Below are 23883 nucleotides of genomic sequence, written 5' to 3'. Positions count from 1 at the left end.
TTTATATTGCAAGTTTTTGACATAAACTTAGCAACCAGAATATTCCTTTAAAAATATAGTTATATTTGTATAACTCTGGGAAGTCAACTTGAAGAAGGATATTACACTGAGGGAGAAAACTGACGTTAAAGCTGGCAATGCTGGGTGGAGTTTATTCTAGCTGAAGATTTTCTGATAAAATCATTTTTGTCAGAAAAAGCAGATCGGTTATTGCTTCTCCTGGAAAACTCACACCAGCTTCAGAAGAAAAGCTTCTTGAGATGAAGATCCCAGGGTCTGATTCTTATTCTTTGATTGTCGTGAAACCCTGTGAAAGTTTTAGGATTCAGAAACACTTTTGAAGCTGTGACATAAAAATATCCCTCCCTAAATATAGATGGTTCCCTCTTTGAGCCCACTCTAAACTTCAGACCAGTATAAATGTATTTGGGAATAGGATAAATGGGAAAGGAGTAAAAAGACAAGAAATTAAACAAGTGCTTTTAATATTTCTCTTGTGGGAAAGACCGTTGAGTGCTTGCAGGTTCTGGGTGTGTAAACTCTATCCAGTCTGATGATTTGTACTGCAGGCTTGTAAGGGGAAAAATTAAAGCTTGGAAAAATAAAAAGTCTTAGTCAGCAAATTTTTCCCAAAAGCTGGGAAAAAAACACATTGCAGTGCCAAGATACTTATGTGCTGCTCAGATGTTCTGAATCTGCATGGCGATCAGAAGTCCTTCCTGGGGCAAGGCAGCCTATTTCTGTCTTCTATTTCTTACCCAGTTTTGACTTCTGATGAAGGGTACTGAGTTGCTGCCTTAGTTTGTGTGTGGCATCTCTCCTCCTTCAAGCTCATACAGCATCCCCATGCATTATATAGGTTCCTTGTTTAGATAAAGTATGTGGGAGTTCCCCAAGGGGTGGGGATATCTCTATTCATCTGGGTCTCACTGTGTTTTCTGAGTAGCCCTCTCCTCAAGATGGGGTCTTTAGGAGGCCAAAATATTACAGGGCTAGAGATTGCTTTTCGCATTTCAGTAAAACAGGGTTGTCTTTTGAGCGAACCCAGCATCACCACTGGAAAGTGCTGGGGAATGTGAAACAGCCAGGAGTCAGTGTTATGAAATGATGAAAACTGTTAAAAATGTCAGATGGCCTGTCTGGTCCCGGTGGCCACAGGCAGTGGAGCACAGAGGAGGGGATGGAAAGGTAGGGATGGGGGTGCTCATATGGGTTGTGTATCCTTCCCTTGGTGAAAAGTGGGTTTGTGTGGTGGACACACACCATGTGGGGGAAATTCTTCTCTCAGTATGAAACGACTGTCTATTTGTTCTGCTTGTGGAGCTCCCATTAATGCCAGTGGGACTCATGGAAAGAGTTCTGAATGGCAAGCCAAGAGCAACTGTGATTCAGAGATGAGCAATTTGCCCCATGACGTGAAGGTAGTTTTATGAGCTGTTTATTCAAGATGCTCTGCACTGAAATCAAACCTCTTCAAAAATGGCACACTTGTACAGTCACCTGGTCCCACTGTGTTATGCAAACCTCACTGTTTTAGGGTTTTTTTGCACACCTTCTGGGGTGTTAGGGACACAGGACTGCAAAGGGCTTACACCATAAGTCCAGACTATTGATATCAGAGGAAAAGAAATTTTATAATGCCATTCATGGAACATAATTCTCATAGCCTTTTCGTGTCAGTAATTTCCAAGGCATTCCAGTGCTCAGCAATAGCTTTTTCAAAATAATTTCAATTTTGACAAACATATACCCAAAATAGGGTCATAATGACCGTGGTGGCAAGTGTCTATGATTTGTCTCATGACTGGGAAGAAAGGGGTAAATGATAGGCTTTCCGTAGTTTTCTGTAACAACAAACAGGCTAAAACTCTCTCTTATATGAACTTTGTGGCAAATAATGGCTAATTGCCAAGAGTATCAGTTTTTTATGTAGGATTTCATGCCAGATTTGGTATGTCCTCAGTATTAACACACAAAAAGTGCAGGTTTGGTGTTGTTTTGTTTGTTTGTTTTCTTTTTCTTTTTTCTTTCTCCTTCTCCCTAGAGATGAATTCACAAAATAGTTCATGTATAAGTAGAGACAAAAACCTAAAAGTTACTATCACGAAGAAAGGGAGAGAAAATTTCTGAAACTGCATGTTTTCTTAGAAGGGGTGGAATTGGGATGTTGGAGGAGTGAGGAGTGATTTGTCAAAGAAGGAACTAAACAGAGAGACAATTTGTGATAACTCATCTCTAGTATATGGGATAAATAGAGGAACTATACCGAATATTCATGCATGAAACACGTAGAATATGCAGCTGTAAACTCAAGAAAATGTGTTGTGTTTCTAATCAGGGAAGGAGAGAAGATATCTGGAATGACAGAAGAAAAAATGTGCCAAGCTATTATTATACAATATTTAATGTACTTATTTACGTTGCAGTGATGCAAATGGAGAATTTCCAGTTAAAATGAATGAGGCTGATGGAAGTTGGTACTATGTGGTGGCTGTTGGGTGGCCTTGATGTCACAGGCTGTGAAGGCATCTGGCCCCAGTCCAGCTCCTGTTCTGTGCCACTGGCTGAAAAGAGCTGTCTCTCCTATGCCACCACCTATTTCCAGGGTGTCACAGGGATGCAAAGCTCCGTGAGGCTTTGGCTGTCTCTCTCGCTGTCTCTCTGGTCCAAAGAACATCCTAATCCACTCACAGAGCAAAAAGGAGCCTTGTGCTCACTGTAGCTGTGTTCTCAAATGCACTGTTGAGCAGGGGTGACGCTGCTGGGTGAAGAGAGCTTGCTGGAGGCTCACCAGGACCTGTGGTTTAGGTCAGCACAGCTGCTTGGAAGAAATCCCTTTGCAATATGTGTACTGGTGTTTTATTGGTTTGCAAAACTACCTAAATAACAAAGTACCTCTGTGATCCACTGTCACCTTTTAACTGTAGCAAGGGTGCTTCTTAAGTTATTTTTATCTCCAATTCCACATTCAAAGTTAAAACTCTCAGTGTGGGAAAGAACAGTTTCAAGTATTTCTCGCTTTCCTAGACATCATCCTATTTTTAGGAAATATATCTCTTGCTGTAGATATCTTTTACTTAATTTATTCAACAAAGAGAAGCGCAGGTGAGCAGTGCATACACTAGTTTACACGCTAATATTTGCTTGAATTTTGCCCCATTTCAATAAGTGACTTTCCCTTAAGACTTACTGTTCCACTGCTTTCTCTATTTTTAAAGTTCTGAATTTGTTAAAATTACTGCTAATTCTAATGCATAATCGTTCAGATGTACCATCTCTGAAATCTTTCAAAAACCTGTGCAGTCAGCAAAACTCTTTTCCAGAAATAAGTTAATTTTGTCTTTTTGCAGCAATAGTGAAGAAAAAAAAATCACTGTTATGTGATACCATGGATCAAAGGTCATGCTGAACGTAGTTAATGCATGTATGTAAGATAAAAGGTCGTGTGTTTTAAAACCACATGTGTTACTATGTTCTTTGGGGGACTTGGTTACATGAAATAATACGAATAGATTTATTTTTTCCCCTAAAAGGATAATTTCAGGATCAAAAACATGGAGGCTATGAAATCCTTTAGAATCAAAATCTTTCCCCAGATTCAGAGCTTTTGGGGTTTTCTGCAGCACCTGTCTATGTGGTGTGGAAGTGTCTTTATGACCTAGAGAAGTCGAACTAGGCATTAGCAAATAACTGTCCTTATTTCTGTAATCAAAGACATCCAATCCTGTCTGTGAGGGATAACATAAAAAAACCCCAAATAGTTAAAATACCTGATTTTAGAAGTGGAAAATGGTCTTTAACCAAAGCTGAAGAGCTCATTCAAGTCTCGATCATGGTGGGACCTGCAAGTGTGAGCTAACCTCTCTAAGATGGAAGGAGGTTGCCTCCCTGAAGATTTTTTGACTCAACAACCCATCTACACACCTTGTATACCCACTTTCTCAGCCCAGTGACCCACTGAATGCAGTGATGAAAATGTGGTGTTATTTGACCTTTTCATCTGATTAAAATGCTTGGTGCTGGTCTTAGCTGAGTTTGGATACCACCATGGCATTTTGAAATCAGGATGGCTATATAATATCAATTAAAATGACAGTGACAGGGCTTTTCTTGTACAACTCTTTAATACAAGCTGTAAGACACAGAGGAGCCTGGTGGTTTCTTTGTGGCTTGTTTCTTTCCTAGCCTCTGTATTTTCAATGAAGGGGACACGGTCCCCTGCCAGTAGATGCAGGCTATTTAAATGCTCCATTGGAGAGGGATTAAAGTTTATGCAAGGTCACTGGGGATGTGATAATTATAATCACAGGTTTTTGGCTCCACAATGACAGCCATTTGTTATTTTCGCTCGAGTAATTCCTGCAGCTTGGAGCTGTTGACAAGCGTGCACTGATTTACTGGCCCCCCCAGGTCCCAAGGCAGTGTCCGCTCTGAAGTCTGACACCCCTGCCTGGCTCCTGCTGCTTTCAGTATCTTTTCTGCTGCGAGTTGCAATACCGACTGAAAATTGGAGAAAAATATTGTGTTAGTTTATAATGGGATCAGAGAGAGAGAGAGACATCAGGTTGCTGAGTTTGTTGCTACTCTGCAGCTTCCCCACTCCCCTTCCACAGCTGAGCATTTGTTTCTGTGTTGTGAGGGGATTAATAAACTACTGATGTGATTTACAGTGTAAGATTATTGGAGTATTTTTGTGGTGGAGAGGCCTTGAAAGCTTGGATGCAAAGATCAAGGGGAAAAAAATCCATTCTTTTGAGAAGCAGATCTCGCTTCTGTCTCTTCAGCCTCCTCGTCTCCCTTTCCCTTTCTATTTGATTTATGTTGCCTTATTTTGTTTGTTTTTTGCAATCAGAGGTAAGAGCATTTTAATACATATTAAATGGTGATAAATTGAGAATAGCTGATGGGTTAGGGCTGATATGACATTTGTCTTTATGGGTGGAGAGATTGATAACTCATGAGTGCCGTGAAAAAATCAAGCAAAATCACTTAATAGGGAATCTATTTTTTTGAGGAGCATTTTTCTTTTGTGGAGGTGCATGACTGCCACGATAGCTCTTTGTATTTTGTTTATTCAGCTTATCTGTGCTTTCTGCAGGCCTCCAATTTCCTCACTCCTTCCCTTCTCTAAAACACCCCAACCTTCCCAATTTGCATTTAATACATTTAATACATGACCTTCCTCTCTTCCCTGATGAACCTTCAACACCGCTTGGTTCCTTGTCTACAGTTCAAACTTCCCTTTGTTCTTTGTGAATACATTTCAAAGTCTTTTACATCTGGTTCACTATCTGTGCTCTCACTTCTGAGCACAAACCAGGTAGATCCAGGACACTTCCCCATGTCCCCATAAAAAACAAAGTCAGGGGAGCAATGAGGGAGCTCAGTTTAATGCCAGATGAGCGCACAGACTTTATAATTTTCACGAGCTGCCTGAGAGCGTTGTGTAACAAGCCGTCCTTGCCCAGGTCTGGCAGTTTCCCCCAGCCTAGCAGAGTCTCCCTCATTCTTCCTGCTCTAGTGAGCAGAATTTGGATTTGTCTTTGTTGTTTCCTTGGCGCCGTTTAACCCCGGACTTCTTGCTGCTGCCTCTTTCTCAGCACCTGCCCATCTGGAGCTTTTTACAAGATCTCACCCACTGACCTGCATGCATGCTTGGTACTGCTCAGAGGCAGCTGGTACAAAATACTCCTTTCCCATCAGCCACCTTAAATTTCCTGGAGCTACCTTGCTCAGAATTATGTTATCATCTCTCTTTACACAAGATATTTCTAAAAGTGCTGGGACGAAGAAGTGCTGGGGATGTATAAGGTCTGGTAAAAGACTGGGTATGTTCTGATGGCAAATGTAGTAATGATTTTGTCACCTCTGTTTTCTCGGAGCACTAGGCAAATAGGAAAGTCTTTCTGACTCTCCTCAAATTATCAGTGTCCTGTCTCCAAGTCTCACCATTACTCCAAGCACAGATGTCTTGCCAGCTTTCTGCTTAGTTTCCAGCAAGTGTTCGGTCTGCAGAGCAGCAAATGACTTCCCTAATTCTTATGTGAGGAAATAATTATTCTCTTCCACCCAGTCGTACCTCTGGAAAAGTTCTGACCTCACAGTTAATGCTATATTCCTTTTGTTTCTCTGTGCCTTCTCCAAGACTGTGTCCTTTTACATTTCTAATGGTGAATTTAACACAGATTTCTTACATTTCAAACCTCTCTCCCTTGCCATTCACTCACAGTTTCTTCTTTTGCCTTTTCAGTATGTCTTGGAGTGGTGGAGTCACCATCCCTGGAGGTATTTAAAAGATGTGTAGATGTGGTGCTTAGGGACATGGTTTGGTGGTGGACTTGGCAGTGTTAGGTTAACAGTTGGCCTCAACGGTCTTAAGGGTCTTTTCCAACTTAAATGATTCTACGACCAAGGACTACGTATGCTCAACAGAATTTTTCATATTCTTCATTCCTTTAACCCTCTGCTCTTTCTCCATACCAGCCTTGACTGTTTCTGCCTCATCTTACACTATAGTTTCCAAAACTTGAATCCTATACACATAGATTTTCTTCTTCTACGTATATTACCCAATATTGGGTATATTATCCCAATATTTTGCAGCTCAGGCCATGAGTCTGCTATCAAGGTGAAAAACATTTGATTTACTCTTGAAGTTTAATTTAACATTTTTCTCCTATCTGTAGTTTCACCTTCAGAGCAATAGTTACTTTTCCACTCCTTTAAATCCTGCTTCAGCAGAGATCCTTATTTGTATTATTTCTTTCTGAGCTATTGTAATCTTTTATGTTTATCTCTGCCTGCAAACCTGGCCCCGCTTCACTGTGAGCTAATTGAAAGAACTTACAAAGTTAAGCAAACAAATTTCAGGAGAAAGGAAGGTTTGCTGTCTCCTTTTTTTTTTTTTTTCATCAATATTGAGCAAGTTGCTTGGTTTCATGCAACGTGTCTTTGTCAGAGGCATCAGCAGAACCCATCTCTATAACACCCCAGATCCAAGGCTGAGTGGGAAGTCGTTGGTCTTCTGAGAGCCCTTTTTGTTGTTCTCAAATAACACTTAACCTTTTAGGAATTTAAATAAGGAAGCTCTTTCTAAAACCCAGTATTTACCACTTAAGCAAAACTGTCTTCTCCAATACTATATTACACTGTATGGAGGTTAATGCTGAGGGACAGGGCCTGCCATTGTTGTGCAAAATAACTGTATTAAGAATGTTATAATGGTAAAATCAATCCATGTGGCTTCTAAGAACGTTACAGACATTGGTGAATTAGTTAGTACTTATGAATTAATAGCGTTTTCATCTGGATAAAAAGAGCCAGAAAGAAGGGACTTAATAGTACCAGCACTCATGCTATTTTGTATTACAGCTCACAAGAAACCTTTCCTCTGGAGAGGAGTGCTCAGAAAAGTGTGGAAGCAGGAATGCAGGGTGGGCCTGGGGGGAGCTGCTGGCGTTTGTGAATGGGGGGCTCAAAGGGAGGTGGCAACTCAACCCTGCAGGCCAAACGGTAGGTGCTGAAGGTGAGGGATAGCCAGGGAATGTGTGTCAGGAAACCACTGTGGGAGGTGAGAGGGCAGAATGGGGGAAAGCAATGTGGGAGTGAGTGCTTTGAAAGCTGAGATTTACATAAAATACTGGCCCAGGTTGCCCAGAGAGGTGGTGGATGCCCCATCCCTGGAGACATCCCAGGCCAGGCTGGACGGGGCTCTGAGCAACCTGAGCTGGTGCAGATGTCCCTGCTCATGGCAGGGGTGGCACTGGATGAGCTTGGAAGGTCCCTTCCAACCCAGACTGTTCTATGATTCTGTGTCTGTGTGTCCAGTTCATGTGGGATTCAGCTTTCAACCTGTAGGAGATATGGGATGATATATGTAGGTGTCTTGTGTGAGCCATGCAACTTTCTTTGTTACAGACCTGGATTTGGTCAGCTAAAAATGTCACAGCAAAAAAAAATTAGTTGTGTATCAGTGTGTACCTGTTTTGAAAACTCATGATTTTGGGGCAAGCTTGTATGATTTTTGGTGCAGGTGAAGGAGAAAGCTCTGCTGCATGTGCTCTTTATGGACATACTGGTCAAGCTCCTTCCCAAATAGTGCTGAAATTCACAACAGATTGGAAGAACGCAACGTGTTCTGAGTTCTACATGTTCTGCTGCATTTTGAAGAATGACTTTATCACACCAGGAAGTAGTAAAAGGGCAACTGAGAAGTCAGAGTTTGTAGCCTATTAGATGTTCTCTTGTTGCTTTTAAGGCGTTTCAGTTTTACAACGAAAATGCTCAAAGAAAGCAGATTTGTAGCAGCATCAGCATGAGGTAACTTGGGATTTGCTTGCTGAGGTGGATGAAAGATAATAGGTTGGAGGTGAAGTTCTCTGTAGGACCTTGGAGGATAAATTTGGCAAATAATATGTGGGCTCTGTGGGTTGATAAATGTTATTTTAGCAAATTCTTGTGCAATTTCAAGTGATTAGAGAGTGTACAGGACTAATTGCTAGTCTGTCCCCCAAACATCCAACACAAAACTACATGAATCAAACACACATGGGAAAGATCTTAGTTTAGTCCCTCACACAGTGCTGTATTCTCACATTATAATAGTAACATGATTTATAGGCAAAATGAGGGTCAAGTCATTAAGGGTAAGTACCGACCCACCCTTTAGCCCTATCAAAGACCAATAGGGATATGATTCCATCTTTCCTGTATATAAAAAGCTGTTCGCAAGAGGTCGGTGTTCAGGTTCTGCAGTTGAACCTCGTGTTCAGCAAGAATTGGTTAAGAAGTAATAGTGAAATGAATGACACTTAAATTATACTTTAGGAAGAACTTTCTGACTTTAAGGACAAGCAGCAGCTGAGTTATTGAATCTCCATATCTGCAGGTTCTTACTGTTAGAAAGTGAGGAAGGGTGGGATGCTTGTTCCTGGATTGGAATAGGTCAAAGGATTATTTTTTGTATTCTTTGCTTTGTTTCATTCCTGGAATCATGATTGAAACTTTAAAATATTATTCAGTACCTTCCTCACTTCCTAATCTTCCATGCATGAAGAGCTCTACTTTTTTATCCTTGTTTTCCACCCTTTTTAAGGTTTACACAGATCCTTTGCATTTCTCCACTATTTTTGTAGGGTCTGTTTCTGGACAAAATGGTGTTTGATCCTATTCTACTTCATTCCCTAGTGCAGCTGTGCTGGTAAAGTAAGTCTGCTGCAAACTCCTTAGTCCTGAGTGATACAGTGTAGATGAACGGTGCTATATAAATGTAAATTTCAATTCATTCCCTTCATTCATTCAACAAGCTATCAACACAACCTTGTCATTTCAATTTTTCACACTTTTTTGTGGGAGTCCTCTGTTTCAGTGAAGTCTCATTTCCTCAGCCCAGTGCCAAAGGTGACCAGGTTGTATTAGAATATACAGTCACTTCTTTTTTAAAGTGGTCAGACATAATGAGAAGAAGGAGGAAGACAGTCGCAGCCTCAGCCAACCTTTCTCTCTGCTTCAGTAACCAGACCCCAGCCAAACAGGTAATGCTTAGGTCTCCGCCACTGTCCATGTACCACTATGTGCCCTGTTAGCAGTATTTTTCAAACTTTGGTAAATGGCACATTTTAACCCTGTTCAATAAAAACAATGAAAAAAATTTACATAGGAAATATTAAGAATCAAGAACACTCAAGGTGGGGAGCAAAATACAGAAAAATTGTAGTTCAAAATTCCCCCTTCCCGTTACTGCCAGAAAGAAAAGATGCTTCTGCTTTCGCTGTTCTGCCTAGGACTTTTTCTCCACCAGATCGTTTGAATATAGATTTTGCAGGTGACAGTGCCCTTATACGTGCTTACACAGCCTCATGTTTAGAGATACCAGTTCTTACATGCTAGGCTTAGGGAATTCCCAGATAGTTGATACCAACACATTCAAGAAGAACAGGATAAAAATGGTCCTTCAACAGCCACCCATGGTATTCTGACCATTTCATGTTTCTTCTTAGTCATCTAAGTACAGAAGAGATGATACTCCCTCTGGCATTTAAAATGTCATTGTCACTGATAAGAGTGTTCCCTGACTGGCTGTTATTTAAACACTTTTCCAAGGTTTTTGAGTTTCTCTTTGCCACATCTGGCTTGTTTACACCTTGTCTTTTGACATCCTTCAACACTTATAATATGATCCTGATTTCACATCAAATTCAGTTTTTCTATTTGACCTTACAAAGGACAACCATAATATCACAATACGTTATAATGTACCTGTGGGTTGGTCAATTTGGAGCCCTTTGTGAAAGCTGCACAATTTAATGCATGGTGTGTGTTCCCCAAGAATCCATGGGGAGAGTCCAAATGTGGAGTTAGAAATACTTGATTTTTTTATACTTTAGTGTGATGTTTGCTTTTTAGAATAGAAAGCCTCTGCCATCTCTTAGAGACACTTCTCCAACATCTGCTCCTGAGCATTACAGAGTTGAAAATTATCTTCTTATTTATCTTAACCTCTCATGCAATCTCCCTTACCGTCTCTTCCTCTGCCTCATGTATTAATTTTTTTCTTTACACTCTCTTAACTTCCTTCTGCAATCTTTCTAGTCCTCCTCTCTACCTAATGTTTTATAGCTTGCATATGCCTCTTTCTTAACCTTAATTACTTTTTGCACTTCCTACTCCTAGTGTATTTATTGCTTGATAGCACACATAAGCCTCGGCGTCTATTAATTTATCTTTGGATGTTTCTCATTTGCCGTTGGTTCACTTGGTAGTGTTTCTGTATCTCAGCCAGGAGTCTGTGGGTTCAAGATTCGCCCCAACATTAGGAGTGTTTCTTGGGGCTACATGCTGCCATTGATTTACAGAACTTTTGGATACCATACTGATGTTTTTAAATGGTACCTTCCGTAGGCATTTCCTTTGCACATCCCTGCTGCTTGCCAAGGTACCCAGCCAGATAAGTGAAAACACTGTACAGCATGTTTTGGAAAGAGTAAGAAAACTCTGTGCCTTGGTTAATACTTTGAAAACAAAATATTTCGAAGATGACTGCTATACATGTGAGTTATTGTTAGCTTGTGCATTCGGCTGCTTTTCATTACTAGAGACCTATGGGATTTAATCAGGACAATTAAACAGTTTGACAGGTGTTTGTTTTGTGGGGGTGTGGCAAATAAATTAGTATTTTATTGAACCTTGCTCAGCAGCCCTGTTTAAAAGGCAGCAATCTAGTGGTAAGAGCCTTGTATGCTAATCTATTGGGCTAGTTACTCTTCCTTGTGTTCATTAGAAATAAATGTTGATGATTTCAACAATGATGTAAATATTAGGGACACCATATTTTTATTTGCTAATACAACAGATTGATGTTCTGCCTTCTTAAAGCAACTTTAGACTTACAACTCCCTATATGAATATTTTCAGAGTTATCTGAATTTGGAGCTACCTCGGTGGTTTTACGTCAGTGAAGTCAGAACCAAGAACAGTTTTACTTCACATTAGATTGTAATAATAGACAAGACGGAGGACGTGAAATGGTCTTGTTCTCTGGTTTTTTTGTTAGTCATGTGTCTCTGAGTTACCAGTCTACTTTTCTTTCCTCCTATATGAGCAATTAGTATTGCTAAGTGCACTGGTCAAATAATGAGGTTGGCTTAAAATAATGTTTATTTTAAAATAATCTTTTTTTTTCCAAAACAAATATTACTGGGTTTTGACTTCTTTTCTGAAGAATTCATCTTTGTGCAATTCATTGTCACATTTGTACGCTATCTTCTACCTCTGGCTGGACAGAATGCTATTGGAGAAAGGGTGCATTAAAGAAAATTGCACCATAAAATAGCCATCCATATCCTGGTCAGAGCCATGTCTGACAAAATGGTATGTGATGTTCATGGCAGGTGGATGTTAACTAAGATTTGATACGCAGTTTCGAGTATGTCTCCTCCAGATTTTATACTGACTTCTGTGGGAGAAGAAACATGGATTTAACATAGTAAAACTGGCACATAGAGAAGGTCAATTGTTACTCCTTGTTATGCTGCTGCTCTTTACTATCCTTGAAGAAAGCCATGGGAAATCTGATGAATATATTTTTAATTATGTTTTCTCATAGTAAATTACACCAAAGCTGCCTCTGATGATGTTACCCATCAATCTAGTGCAAGATAACCCAGGGAAACAAAAATAAAAACTGAGTTGGAAATCTACAGCTGATTTATAAATTGTCTGCTAAAGGCAATTTGCTCTCTTTGTCTGCTGCACTTACCCAATTGCTGCTGAAACTAATTGCCCTTTTCTGGCCGTTCTTTAAAGAGAAAACAAAACAAATAAAAACAAAAACCAAACCACAACACAAAATAAACAAAAATGTGTGCCAATGTGAAACAGTGAATTGTAATCAGAGCTTCCTGCTAATTATCAGCTTCTTATCAGAAAATTGTGTCCAACACACAAGTGCAGTTGCAAATGGCAACAGGAATGCTGGCTATGACAAGCACAAGGTGCAACATTTTTGAGCACATATAGAGCTCCGGCACTTTCAAGGTCTTTTCCAGGTCAGATCCCCAGCAGCTGATCTAGTTCTGGGATGAGGGTGATTCAAAGGTTAAGTCTTCTACCAAAGGGCTGTTCTGGTCAGACACATAATTGGAATAACAAAGTCAATATATGTAGCTGGTTGTGGGACACAATCTTCATTTGATCTCTCGCACGGCAGATTAATTAAGCGTTATCAATTAATGGCCTGGTAAAAGTGAACACCCTGTTAGTCAGTTTTCCAAGTAGTGTCAAGCATATGCAAGCCCTGGGGGGAAGGGGAGGGTGGGGGGAGTCACCCCCGAACAGCACAATTGCTTTCCAAGAGCTGGAGAACAAAAATGATGGGAATATAGATTGCAAAAAATAACAACTAAAAATAAATATTTTCCATTGGTTCTGTTTTTACAGTGACTCTGAGCTTGGAGTGGAACTGTGTTTGAAATCATTCGATCAGTCTCTCATCACATCCCTTTGTGAGAAATATTACTCTTATTATTGTACACCAGTGTATATCAAAATGCAGCAAGCATCATGCGGGGCTGGGTGATGTGACACCTTTGAGCACCGAGGGACATGTACCTAGAGGAACAAACAGTTCGATGACCTTTTTTAACCCCGCTGTGACTGCTCAGGTGTGCAAATGCTCATTGCTGTGAGCAATTGATGGTGTCAATTAATAGGTTTGCAGTGTTTAGAGTGCCCACCAGAGAGAAGTAGCAAAGGTGTTCCTAAGCTCAGTGGAAAAAATAGTTCAAACATTCTTTTTTTGTTGTTGTTGTTGTTGTTTTTGTTTGTTTTTCACCCTATCTAATAAATTGTGTATTTCTAAGATTATAAGACTTGATTTGCAAAAACACAAGTATCTGAAGTGCATTAGGGTGCTAAATACTTAACTGCATTTATCAGAAAGGTGTTTTGGGGCATAAAGCAATGAATGGCTTCTTCAGCCCACTCAGCAACAAATAATAGAGCTGAAAACCAAGCACTCCCTACTGCTCTTCCTTATTTTGCAAGTGCACCACCAGCCACTGTTTCAAGAGCTTGTTCAGAGGATGAAAACAGCCATTTAGATTGCCTTTAGAAAATGAACTGGAGAGATACATTATTTAGAGGCAGTTTGTCAAAAAGGTGTTTGTTATCTGTTAGCAATTGCTCTTAATGTATATTTTCCTGACAGTAGCAATAGGTTTCAATAATTTGATTTCTTTCAGTTAAATGCAACAAAAAAATGGTAAAGTTTACCTTCATGTACTTAAGAGGACTGAGGCTCTTATAGGTGTCTGAGTGGCTGCATAGATAGACTTATTATGAAACTCTTTCTCTTGTGAGATAAAACACAGATACCATTTTTTTTCAAGGTGTCGCATGTGGCACACTGATGTTTGAGTTCCAGGGAACCTACATTTAGAGCAAAATTTTTTTTTAGGAAAAATCAGATTCCAGTTCAGACCAAGGGAAAATAGTTTGTGGTGTTTATTTTTTAGTTAACAGTAGATGGGATGTTTTCCCATCGATGTGATGGCAGGATTAGCAGACAGACTGCAAGGCCATGGCATGTAGCCTGCAAAGTGACGAGGCTGAAGAATGGTGAGAGTTGTGCCTTGCACAACTTCTGCTTTTCTTACTTTTCACTAATTGCATTTGTTGGGGTTTTTTTGACCAATGAGTGGATTTAATTGTAGTCCAAGAGAGATTTTAGTTATCAGACAACAAAATGAATGTACAATGTAATTATTCTTAATGCAATTTTTAGCACTCTGTTTATCTGTCTTTTTCCTTCCCCTGAATTGGGCCTGTTTCAACCTCATTAGATTGTTGTCTGTTTTATGTGCATCTTCATGGGTTTGAAGCTCGACTACCCTGATTCCTGATTTTGTACTTTTCCAAGACTTTGTAATTCCCCCAAAAGCTCCATCTTGGATGTCTAACTTCAGATAGTTTCTAGTAGTCTGTATTTTTAGATCATGGGTGCTTAGCACATTTTGTAGGATCTGGTTGCTAGGACCTGATCAGCCAGGTGCTGAGCGGATTGCTTGGAGCCTTCACGGCAGGCTCCAAAGAGAACAAGAAAAGTTGGCCATCACATGCAAATAGATTTTGGACCAAACTATCCCTCAGGTTTGAATCTGAGAGAGATCTGTTTTCCCCTCTCTTTCTCTCCTAAATATTCCCTGTTGTTCTTCTTGCTGTTCTTTGCTAAGAGGTGAACCAGGATCCCCATGGACAGGCATGGAAATGGTCCCTGCGCCCAAAGAGCAGAGACCCGTTGACCCATGGCAGGCCAGGTACAGTTATCTGTACTCCTCTATGGGCAAAGAAAATACTTTGGGACTATCAAACCAGCACAGTTAGCATGTGCTAAATTATCAAAGTTAAGGGTCTGGGTTTTCTCATGGCCTGAAGCAGTATGTGTTCTCCCACCACATAGCTGCTGTTATAAGTGATTGATGGCCAAGCAATGGTAGGAGAACGGTTTCATCACAACTTTTTGGTGTTAAGACAACCCAGCTCTTGCTAAATTGCTTAGCTTTCCAAAATCTCTATAACAATCTTGGTCACTGAGTAATGTGCATGCCTCACCATAATTTTCATGATAGCTCTTGATAGGACACTTCGTAATATGATCACTTCTAAAAATGCATTTGCAAGTGGCAACTGTATTTTTTTTAAGCAGGATAATCTTCCTCAGTTTTGTCTCCATGATTAAGCATCTGAGTTTATTTCATATATTTTGTTTTATTCAGTCTAACATAGGCAAAATAAACAGTTCTCAAACCCCTCACTCTTTAAAAATATTTTGACATATGATTTACTGAAGTTATCTGATGAATTTCAGAAAAAATATGTGTCTTCTTGCCTTCCTGTAATACTATGTGTAATAGCTGTGGCTGTCTGTATTTTTCCATGTTGATAAGATGAAGAATGTAGAATTTCTGCGGTCTCCATTTATTATTTGAGACAAAAGGGATAATGCCTTTTCTGTAGCATTTGCTACTTGCCCTGTATTGCTTACAGCTTTACTCCTTTTTTCTGCTGTTTGCTTGTTTCATTAGCCATATTCACAAGACAGAATCTATCAGTATCCAGATAATGCTGTCACTTCTGCAAATGTTTCTTACTGCCATCTTGGTATTAATAGAGGGTATGACTGGAGCATCAGTGCAAACTTCCCTGCCATGTTGCTACCAGGTTCTCCAGGTGGGGGTAGAAATCAGCTAGGGAGGAGGTGGGTAGAAGTCTTCTGCTTGTTTTATAAAATGGGGTAAATTGCAGGTGGATGCATTGCCAGCACTGGCGGAGTAAAGCCAGACTGGCGAGTGTTTGCAGATGATTGAGGTAAGAAAACGCTGAAGGTCAGCGCTGGGCACCTTATTAGCAATTGGAAAGTCCTTAAGACACTTAAATTTGCTGCTGCACAGCCCCTGGAAAAGGCTTTGCGGTCACTCAGCAAAAACAATGGGCAGCATTACCAAAATCCTGCTGTTGGGATATCTCGAGGGTCTTAAGTTTATAGTATCATGGTGTTTTTTTGCCAAGAACTTCTTCATATTAACATAAGAAACTTTCTGCCAAACTTTTCTGAACAACCTTATCTGAGATCCTGAGTTCCATCTGGAAAAATGTTCCACTGTTGTATTTTCTGTACAGTTTGAGTGATGTTTTCTGAAGCGTAGGGAATAGTTGATGCTTTTGAGTGCAGGTCTTGACCTTTGCTACAAGCAACTGCTGAGTACAGAGTATGTCATTTCCCCTCCTGCAGCCACTTCATGGGTACAGATGCCCCCACTGAAGTTCTCCTTTGAAAATGGCATTGAGCCTTCAATAAAGGAGAGCTTTCTCAGTGACATGAGACAGTAGCACTGTGTCCATCGCAAAGAATGTCACAAAAGGAGGATTTTTATACTATTTATATAGGAGATCCATGACATCTTTAGGACACTTTATGCATAGCACACCTTCCCTGTTTTCTACTTTGCCAGATCACAGTCTTCTCTGCAAATTTTTTTTAGGAAAGCAAGACTTATTCTTCTTTTATTCTCCTGGAGCAAATGGATTGGCAATGTGAGCAACAGAGAACTTCATCTCTATGCCAACAGCACAGAGACCTATCGTATCAGAACAATGCAAACCCTCTGAGTCATAAACATAGCATGAAAAGATGGACAGAAGGAGAGATAAGGTCTTATGACATCAAGGAGCATCTCCTATTTTCTGTATATCTGAATTTTTTTTCATTGCTTCAGCAAGGTCAGAACTGACTGTCAAATTAGAAAGGGGCAGTTTAAATTCATTTTCTACCAAGAAAACTGGATTTTTGACAGGACTTTAATTCTTTCAAAAAAAGCTTTAAACATGCCAGGCACAAGGTTCTGAAAGTAAATGGTGACTAATTTATTTTTTTTTTTTTAATTTCCAGTATCTAAAGGAATGTCTAACTATACTTCAAAAAAATGTTCCTTGGTTCAAAGAAGCTCTTTCTGTTACCTGCAGGCATTTATCTCAGTGTGGTGACAGCTGACTGCTTGTCTGAATATGTACAGTTACACAGAGGGAACAGGTTATGGAGAGTCATTTCCCCCCTAGTGAACTGGCACATATTTATGCTGCAAAAAAATCTACCATTCTAACAGAAAGTCAACAAAGATCTCATGTTCCTATTTACTCTTACAAGTACCCTCTATACTATGGGATTCACTGATGTCATCTTCAATAATTTGGTATTTAATCCAAGAAAGACTGGGAGAATTTGGTCCCTCTGATAACCACCCATAGTTGTGTTTTAATAGAATGAGGAGACTGCATGACAATTTCAAGCTGAAAATTTGCAGTGCTGATTTACCCCTTTGTATAAAATTGGCTGTATCCACTTAACTCAGCTGAGACCCAGCTAAGGGAAACCCAAACATCACACCACTCAGAAGACAGAAATTACAGAAATACAGCATTTCTGAATTCCAGATACAGTAATGCCTCTAAAATGGACTTATCAGGTTCTGAATTTCTTCCAGAATCAGCATTTGTATGAACCTCTTGTTGCCTCAGAAAGGGCTACTTTACTTGGTGTTATGAGGTCCCTTGTCTTCGATTTAATCTCCAGAACTTTGAGACAATTCCTAGAAATGTTATGAGGGAACTAAAAGCTGACACCTTTTCAGTTTTACATGCCACACAAGTTTATTTAAGGCCAAATATACCAAGCAGACTTTTGTGAGCTTATAGCTGTGTCCATCAGAGTGCAAGGTATACAGCCTAGGCAGACCTAACCAAGCTGATGGAAACCATTACACAAGAAAAACTGAATTTAAGCTTAACAATTATTTGTTATTTGGAATGAAATTACTGCATCATTAAGAAGCAAAATTTCTCTGGTATCCTTAAAGCTACACTGGAAGTGCAGAGCTGCCAGTATTTCTCCACTGGTGTAGGCAAAACCTAAAGTTACTTTCCAAGATGATTTGCTTAAACTACTGCAAATGCCTTTCTGCAAACTGTTACATAAATGTAAACCTTGCATATATTGCTTCAGCTTAAATTGATTTCTTTTTGAATTAAGCCAAATTGAAATAAGCCAGATTCAAATTGATTTAAGATTGTCCACGTGGATTTGCAGTGGTGTGACTAAATTGATTTAAGAGCCTTCCTTCAGTTAAATGAATGCAACTTTTGTTATAGTGGGTTCTAAGTGTCTTGAGATCTGGGGCTAAAATTCAGTTTTCAATTATGTACGCAAAGAATCCCACTTGGCTAGCCATACGAGTAAGAGTTTGCCCTTCAGTGGTCTGAAGTCCTACATAAATGCAAAATATTATTATCAATGTCATTATGACATGTTCATATATTTTGTATTCTCATTAACAGAGAAATACGGTATAGTACAAGTAACTAGAAAAAAAAGAAAAAATCTTTGCGGTTTGAGTGTGACACATTTTAATTAATGATCAAATGACAACTATTAAATATAAGAGAGAGGATACATAAATTCAAAGTAAATTTAGATGTGGTCAGATTAACCATACAAACTACCTCTTTAATTATATATTCTGAATACACAGAGGTCATTTGTGTTTCTTTTACTTTGTTGTACTGTAAGGGGAGATGCACCCTGTTTAATTGTGTCCCATTGATCTTTTTTTTAGCTTTTGTGAAATAAGCCTTGTTTGGCATAATGAAACTTTTGTTTTCTTCAGCTCTTCTGTATTGTCTCTTTTAAAAAATTCACCATTTACTCCTCTGCACTGAGCAAAAATCTTTTCTTAAAAATAGGGAAAGCACAATGCCCTCTATTTCTGAAATCATTAGAATTGACTTTTAGATAATCAATGTGTTAAATGATGTAATTATCCAATGGTCCTTTCCCCATTTAAACCAGTTTGAAAGTTAAAGGTTTGTTTTAGATCAATTCCGACCACTTTGTGTGCAAATTACACAACTGCCTTTTCCTTAACTTATCTCACAAATCCAATTCAATAGAGGCATGTCCATGTAAAATGGTTCTCTGATAATGAGTAATTCTGAGTGGGAATATGAACTTGTCTAAGGATGAGGAAAAGCCCTGACTTCTGAATATAATATATTTAAACCAGAACCAGGTGAGGCAGAAGTTACTGAACACGATCCCGTTAATTTAGGAAGTGCAAGTTTTCTTTCATAGATGTAGGACATGGAGCTATTTTGGGATGGTCTCAGTCTCCAGAGCAGACTGTATGGTGAAGATCCACCACCTGAAGTCGACACCAACCTATGATGAGATAAACGTCACCCTCAGAGTCAATAACTTCTTGATGGAAGCTCACTGCTGTTGTCAGTTGCTTGGGACACAACATAACTGCTCCCAAGTAATTGTCCTACTTCAGGCATCTTCAGGGAAGCCAAGAGTGGCTGCCAGCTCCGGTGCCAGACCCAGGAGACACCCACTGCCATCCAGAGCGGCATCTGGAGGACATGCGGGTCATCTGAAACAACACCAGGTGCCTGTGTTTTGGCTACAGAAAGTGAACCCCTGCTGCTGAGGGCTCTAGCTGTTCTGCTGCAGCATCTCAGGCATGAGGTGCTGAGCTGCTGCTACAGAACGAATGCAGGAACCTGGGATGGAGGCCACCAAAATTACATTTGTGGTACCAAGTGAGTTCATAAGAAATGCGTTTAAGCCAGCTGCCACCCATCCCATCAGTTAAATCAGACTTGAGTGCTGTGTCCTAGTCAGCTGGATTTACCTGGCATACCTCGCTGGAGAATGACACCGAAGTGGCCTCTGGAAGGCTTCACTAGCTGATGTTTTCTCTCCCACTTGCCCACGGCCAGGTCCTTCTTTTCTCTTGCTACGTAAGCTCTTAGAGCAAAACCTACCTTGAGGAGGTCCCAGTCTAGCCTAGACTGCCCCTGTGCAAATGATGATAGGACTACTGCATGGTGAAAGCCCACATTTCAGGGTGGGCTTACACATGCACGCAGGCAGGGTCTTTAGTGCAGTGCAGTACTTGGTCTGAAGAGAGAATTTCTCACCATCTTAATACCTAAGGCAATGCAGGGGTTTGCATGCCTCAGATTGCTTTAGATGATGGGAAGCTGTCAGAGGATTAGACATTAAGGACTAGGTGTGAATGTGGAAAAAATACTTTTGAGTTAAAAAGTACGTGGTGCTGTGTATGTTTTTATTTATTTAAGATTTAATTATTGTAACATGAATTGTCAATTATCTAGCATGTATCTATTGTCCACGGGGAATAATATCCACATTGTGTGAGATGTACAATCAAGCACAGATATAGAAATAAATAATGTGGAAACAAAGATTTTCATGGCTTCATTAGCATAGACTAACAAAGGCTCAGGCCTGCAGAATACTCTACCCATGTGGCTTCACAGAGTTGTCATAAAATTGGACCCCTGCCTACCAGGTACATCTCATAGAGCTGTGTCTAAGCTGTTTGTTGTGTACTGAAAATGTACATCCTTTGTATAAGTTACTTAAAGTGAAGTGTGACAAGAATCTCAACTTTAGTATTTCTTCCTTGGTTTTATGTGTACACTTATTGCATAATCCTAAAATTGCAATAATATCCTGCCCCACTTTAATAGATATATTAATTATATTTCTCCCCCTTAATGGGCTGCTTGCTTTATAGTTTGGGGACACAAAAGTAAATTTTAAAATCAATTATACAATTACATATGTGGCAATAACAAAGCACAGAGCTAATCGTCTTTGGGTCAGGACTATAACCTTCTCATAATGCAGGTTTCATTAGGGTAAGGTCTATTATTGCAAAGAATTACAGAAATAATGGGAGTGGGTGTATTCAGCAAGAAATAACAAATGAGGGTCTTTCCTAGATAAGAGAAACTGTTTGCTGGCTGCAGTGTGATAGCAGGCCCCTATAGTGTATGTAAATTGATAGGGTCAACTTCCCTTGGTGTATGCAATGTGCAGTGTACAAGAATTAATTTCCGTATCATTCTGGAGAATGGCAGGAGGAGGGCTTCCAATTATCACTCATCATTGGATACAACTGAGCTGAACCACAGAGCCAAGTGTATGAAAAAGACTGCAAGGAGACGTGAAATGGGTTAAACACTCATAGTATAGCACACTTGAGCCATTATGTGCTTAATGTTTTCTGTTATCTATAGGGTTTGCAGCAGAAATGATAGTTGCCTTTGTGCACTGTCTTAGGTGTGCCTTTTAAGAATATGTTTTCAAATATTATTTGTAAAAAAATGTGCACATCACTTGCAAAAATTTGCCATTCTTGCAAACACATGTGAACTTTATTTTACAACAGTTGGTAAGGGAAGCTTTACACTGTCTTTGTTTCACAGTGGGATGATGATCTTTATGCCAGGTAAATGATGTGCTCTTCAAAAGCACCTAAACTTCAGAACTTCAGATATTTTAGTTGTAAATATGGGACGTTGATGTTCACATATCTTTGAGGTGCTCGAAGCACAAAGTTAGTTCAGTGTTAACGGTCTTGCGTACCATAGATGGCCTGACAATTTTACACTCAGCAGCTTGCCCAACTCCAACGGTTCTGGTAACCATTAGAGTATGCAGCTTCTCTTCAAAGTGAATCACTGACTTCTCCTGGTACACAAAGCCCTGATGTGAACGGGGATGGGAAGGCAAAGCCTCTCGCTTTTCCAGATGAATGATGGGCTTGCAGAGGGCAGGTGGGGAAGGCATGATCTCCTCTGCAGGGCTTATGCCAGCCCTCAGCTCCTCACGGTATCTGCGTGGGGTTGAGATGCCATATTGCTGTGCTGGGGACTCTGTGGGGTGAGGGCTACTTGGCCCTATTTACACCATTGAGTCTGTTACGTATTTCAGAAGTCTCTTAACACAGGGATTACAGCCTGTTGTAAAGATATCGTGAGTATAAACAAAACCAAGTTTAATTATAATTTAATATGGCTTCCTATTGCATTCCTCATCTTACCTTTTTTCTTTGTCCTGATGGAGCGTCATTACTTAGTAAATACCTGTAGTGTTTGTTAATGCTGCCTTTGAGCATTGTGTACAGCAAAAATTTGTTTTCCTACTCAACGAAGTAGTTAAAAAAAAGGTCTCTGTGATTCCTAGGTAACTATGAGAGCAGTATACTAAAGTGGTGGTTTGAAATAATATATCTGGGAGTGGATGCACTATTACCTTATAAAACTATTTATACTTCTAAGTGCTTAATTAATAAGAATAAAAGGGCCTGTATGGAAATACTTGGCTATTGGCTGCATGAGAACTTCCCATACTAACTTCTGAACTTTTGAAAATAGCCCTATTGCAAAGCAGGTCAGCCAGTCCTGATTTTACTAATTGCTGGCCAAATTCATTGCAAAATCATGCTGATTTTACATTCTTTCTTAGTCCGAATGTTTATGACATGTATTTGTTGTACTAATGGTAAAATGGTGACAATGGTTATACGTATTAATACGACCAGAGTAGGTTAGACAAAAAGCCCATCTACGTAATGTCCCGTCCCTGGTAGTGATCAGTGTCTGTGTTTAAGGAAGAGGATAAAAGAGGACAATGACAATGCACGATCACATTAGCAAATGCTGTTACCATCTGACTTAGGGACTTGTCATGCCAGAGGTGGTATCTTTGGGCTTAATAGCCTCAACAATTTTTTTTTTCCATAAAACTGACTTATCTTACAATATTCTGTGTGCAGTATGATCTGGTGGGAAGGCTTGGCTCCTGTGGAAAAAGAAAGTACTTACATAATGTAAAAGGCTTGTTTCTTTGGATATATGCACAAAAGGCCAACACAGGGGTCAGGTGAGGTGTCTCTTCCTGAGCTTCTTCTGAACATGGTCTTCTTAGATGGTGGCTTCAGCAGCAGAGGATAGGGCACATGTCTGTTGGCCCTGATTTCGGTGCAGATGGCTTCTTTGCAGTATGCAGCTGCCAAGGCAAAAAGCATATATGAATTCAGATTCTTTATATTTGGCTGCCTTGGACTGTTTTTCAGAGCGATGGCAAAAGGTATGTCCTCTACTGTATCACGATCCATCTGCTAAACATCAAATCTCTCATTTGATATGTGGTGCATTACAACACCTTGGTGAACTGGGTGAAAAGATGCTCTTAATGGGGTAAAACAAGATATTATCTCAATCTTGTAAAGAGCTGAAGTTTTAAAGATGAAATGTGAGTAAATAAATATTTGAAAAGCAAAGCAGTCTAAGGACTTAGAAATGTGGAGTTCAGTAAATAAAAATACCTTTCTTTAATGGAGCTTTATGCAACAACATCTGTATATGACACTATATTCATATTCATAGCATAGCCATATCGATAAATATAATTCAGTTTTCTCTCACCAATATATGCATGTATTTTACAAAACTGTGGTTTTTAGCAACAGATAGAAAAGATGGCTTTGTCATGGCAAATTTCTTATTGAAGTCTGACATAAGGAAGACAGTTAAATCTATACTTAATTTTGAATACATTTTTCTGTGTCTTGACCTCAGTAAAATTATTTGGATGCTTAAAATTAGAAATGTACTTAGATACCTAGTTGAATTCGGGCCTAAGATGTTAATTTTCAATTGATTGTTTTTAACATTCAATATAAGGTCATAACAAACAGCAGATTTTTGCTCATTGAAAATGATATATTAAATGAAATTTAATGATGTGATGCTAGTGGTTCAGAGCAGTACTCTTCCAAGTTTTTTATAAGGCAAAATTTAAGATGCACCTGACATTTGCAGGTCTTTAGAGACTGATAACTATCTGAAAATGACTTACTAAAACCACCTTAGCTATAAATGCAGCAAAAGTCACTAAATACACTGGTGTAGAAAGCTTAATATAACTTAATCTTGGCATCTTTTTATAACACCCTA

The sequence above is a fragment of the Caloenas nicobarica genome, chromosome 4 (assembly GCF_036013445.1).
Source record: "Caloenas nicobarica isolate bCalNic1 chromosome 4, bCalNic1.hap1, whole genome shotgun sequence".
Taxonomy (NCBI): domain Eukaryota; kingdom Metazoa; phylum Chordata; class Aves; order Columbiformes; family Columbidae; genus Caloenas; species Caloenas nicobarica.
Note: the sequence above shows the minus strand (reverse complement) of the source record.